Source organism: Echinops telfairi, unplaced genomic scaffold (assembly GCF_000313985.2).
Source record: "Echinops telfairi isolate 266 unplaced genomic scaffold, ASM31398v2 ScPeMD7_3;HRSCAF=10, whole genome shotgun sequence".
NCBI lineage: Eukaryota > Metazoa > Chordata > Mammalia > Afrosoricida > Tenrecidae > Echinops > Echinops telfairi.
Genome location: NW_022103899.1, coordinates 59079115 through 59083305, shown reverse-complemented (window position 1 = coordinate 59083305; position 4191 = coordinate 59079115).

The window sequence follows — 4191 nt, the reverse complement described above, 5'->3', positions numbered from 1 at the left end:
GCCGGCCGACCCCGAGCGCCGATCCACTCACAGGCCGCCGCTGACGCCTTCCGGGGCGCGCTTCCGGCTCCCGCCGGATATTGATCCTGTGCAGGGGCGGAAGACCCGCCTCCTGAGTGACGCCGTACGCCAGAGGCACGCCGGCTGCGCGATGACGACGCAAGGCGCCCCCTGGTGACGCCAGCCTGAAACCGGAAGCTTCGGCCCAGAGGAGCGCCTTGGGAGCTGTCCGGAGCCGATTTCGTCCCGGCGCCTGACTTTCTTGGCTGATTTTCTCTGGTTGCTTTCTTTCTGGACTTTTCTCCCTTGAAGTGAGAGCCAGGCCCACGTGGCTAGTAGTTTTGTTACCTTGGACGAGTGGCGGCCTTTGTAAGCCTGTTTGCTCGCCTGCCGTCCACATCCCTCGTGTCGTGCATGAACTTAGCGCTGGCCCCGGGCCTAAACTGGTAGAAGGTGTGGCGTTCTGACTCAGTGACCCTATGCATGGAGTGTTTTAAGATACCAAGGAGACCCCAAATCGCAAATATAATTTACGAAAAACACTAAGTCTTAAACAGGACGAAACCAAGACAAGAGACCCACCGTCGGGTTTCTGGGGTACTTGACCTCGGCTCTTGCTCCCCAATGCCGAAAGCATTCACGCGGCAAAAGCACTTTTGTAAACCCAAGTAGCTTTTATGAGGGTAAGGGAAGTTTGGGGTGATAATCTCAGCACACGTTATCTCTGGAAAGCATGCAAGGCTGATTTGCATGGGGGTGTGGGGTGCAGTCCAAGGACTGTGGGAGAGTTCAAGACTGAAGCCGGGCACTTAAGGGGAGTGCAAAAAGCCACATGGAAAAATGGCCATTAAGAGAGGTCCACAGAACCAAAATATGAGTCTTGGCCCGGAGAGGGCAGGTGAGTGGATGCCCTGGGTTCACAGGTGAGATCCCGCCCTCAGAACTGAGAGAGCGAGCCCTATCCTCCTGTGCTATTTATCCCCTCTTGTTCCCACTTGGGGAAGGTGGTGCGGCATGATTAAAGGTATTGGCCCATCTTAGTGGCTGAGTTCAGGTGCATGTGTGATGTAATGCTGCTGGTGCCTAAAATGTACCCAGGTTGACCTTCACCTGTGTGTAGGTGACCTTGGTCTGTAAGTGCCCAGCTTTGGACTGTCCCCATAGGTGTCTAACATGTGCCTGATTGCTTTGCAACCCCTTTATTGTGCACGGGCAGCTAATTTGCATTTAGCATAGGCATTCAGTGGAGACACCCCTTTCTCCCTGATCTTTCTACCTTTCAATAATGGCATCCAAGGATTCAGAGACACTTGGGTATGGGAAACTCTCACTGCCATCCTGTGGATGCTGACTCATCGCGAGTCTACAGGCCAAACTTACTGCCCCTGTAAATTTCCGAGGTAGTAACTCTACACGAGGGTAGAAAGCCCTGTCTTCCTCTGAGGAGGGGCTGGTGGCTCCAAACTGCTGGCCTTGTCGATCAGGAGAACAAAGGAAACCACAAATCATGATTGGTGGTAGATCAGTTCATCACAATCACAGGTGCAACTGCAGAAACGGGAATGGGACCATGACTGGGGCACATGCATTACGTAGAAGAGCTTACAAAATTGGTCCAGTGCGTCTGACCTAGGCAGTCAGAGCATGACTGATAGGACATGACTCATGAGGCTATGGACCTTAGTGTGGTGGTCTCCATCAAGGACACACCCAGACAAGCCCCTAAGTGGCAGTGTCCCTCCCTGGGCTGGCGATTGAGGGTGGAGTTAATCCACTTTCTAGTGCATGCTGCCAAGGGCATGACTGTTCACATCCCTGGTGGGTGGTAGAAGAATTCAATGGAGGTTTAATCGGGATGGGGGCTGTGTGAATGGATTTGGGGCTTTCACTGTTTCTCACGGCAGTTTTTGTCCTCGCACTGCCCTGTGTTTGTCCTCACAATCCCTACTGTGCTAGAACATGTTACTGTAGCCCAGGCGGTTCCCACTCATAGTGACCTGGGGCATAACAGAACAAAATACCTCCCAGTCCTGTGCCAGCTTCACAGTGGCTGTGTTTGAGCCCATTGGTGCAGCCACTGTGTCCTTCCATCTTGTCGAGAGTCTTGCTCTATTTCTCTGACTTTACCGCTCATGGTGGCCTTTTCCGGGGACTTGTCTCTCCTGATAACATGCCCAAAATAGGTGAGTCGAAGCCTCACCATCTTCGCCTCTAGGAGTGTTCTGGTTCTGCTTCTTCCGAGATCTATGTACTGGTTCATTTGGCAGTTCATGGTCGTTTTCATGATTCCTTGGCAGCGCCGTAATTCAAATGCAGCGAGTCTGTCCAGTCTTTCTTGTTCGATGTCCAGTTTTCACATGCACAGGAGGCAGTCGAAGATACCATGGCTCGGGTCATGTGGACCTTCATCCTCAGAGTAACATTCTTCCTTTTCAACCCTTTAAAGAACCTTTGAAGAGGTCCTATGCAGCCGATTTACCCAATGTAATGTATCATTTGATCTCTTGATTGCTGATTTCGTGAGTACTGATTGTGGATCCAAGCAAGATGACGTCCTTGACAACTTTAATATCTTCTCTATTTATCACGATGATATCTATAGGGTTGCCACGAGCCTGTATTGACTCCATGACAGTGAGCGAGTTTGTTTAACACCGAGTTGTGATTTATACTGAAGGCTATATTCCTGGATTTTTATCAGCAAGTGTTTCAAGTCCTCATTTTCAACAAGCAAGGTTGTGTCATCTATATATCACAGATTGTTAATAAACCTTCCTGACGTTGAAATCTTCATATAATCAGCTTCCCTGATTATTTGCTCAGCTTACAGATTGAATAAGTATGGTGAACGATAAAATTGTGAATAAGTACATCCAGAATGCTCCTTAGAAGCAAGGATGGTGAGACTCATATACTTGGGACGTGTTATCAGGAGAGATGAGTCCCTGGGGAGGGGAGGACATCATGCTTGGTAAAGTGTAAAGAAATTTCACTTCACCATACTCTTTGTCCTGTTTAAGACTTAATAATAAATGCATCTCTATAACTTGTGTCTCAGAATTGGGTTCTTTTTCCCCCTTCAGCACATGCATGATGTCCTTGCCCAGCGACTGGTCCCTCCCGACCATTTGTCCAAAGTACATGAGGGTAAGTGTCACCATCCTTGGTTTAAGGAGCGTTCTAGTTGTGCTTCTTTCAAGACATGCTAAACTAACTTCCCCTAATGACTCAGGATCCTTCCAAGGCCTAGAAGAAATCTGAGTGTCCCCCCTCCCCCTCCTAAGGAAACGAGTTGGGTTTGGGGAAGTGGGGTGCAAACAGAAACTAAGAAAGCTGGAACTTCTCTTTCCCTTGGCCTTGGACCAGGTGGCAGCAGGGGGTACAGCTCAGCCATGGTCAAGATCGGTGGGATACAGGAAAGTTTTCCCTTAGGTCGTCCCCCCCATATTATATGCCAAATCTACAATGCTGCTTGCAGCACATCGCAAATGACTCTACACTTGGAGGTCAACTGCTTAGAGCAGTGAGTGGTTCTCAACCTTCCTAATGTTGTGACCCTTTAATACAGTTCTTCATGTGGCGGTGACCCTCCAACCATAAAATTTTCATTGCTAATTCATAACTATCATTTTGCTACTGTTATGAATCAGGTGACCTCTATGAAAGGGTCATTTGACCCCCAAAGGGGTAGAGACCTACAAGTTGAGAACCGCTGGCTTAGAGATGATCTCCCTGAGCCATCTAGAGCAGGCGTCCTCAAACTACAGCCCTCGGGCCACATGTGGCCCGCCGAGGACATTTATCCGGCCTGCTGGGTGTTTTTGCCCCAGTTGTTTTTTTACTTCAAAATAAGATATGTGCAGTGTGCACAGGAATTTGTTCATAGTTTTTTTTAAAACTATAGTCCGGCCCTCCAATGGGACAGTGAACTGGCCTCCTGTTTAAAAAGTTTGAGGACCCCTGATCTAGAGCAATCAGACCCTGTTGTCTGTCCCACCCTAGGTGAGGCCCACTCCCTGCTGATAGCATAGTGAATTGCTCCCCTGAAGGAGAGCCCAAAGACAAGGTCAAGCAACTCAAGGAGGACCGAGGTTAGGCTGCCATCTTGAAACTAGTGTCTGCCCATCTTGTCACATGTGTACCCCTAGCTTATCCTCCTCCTATTGCGTGTATGCCTATGATACAACCCCT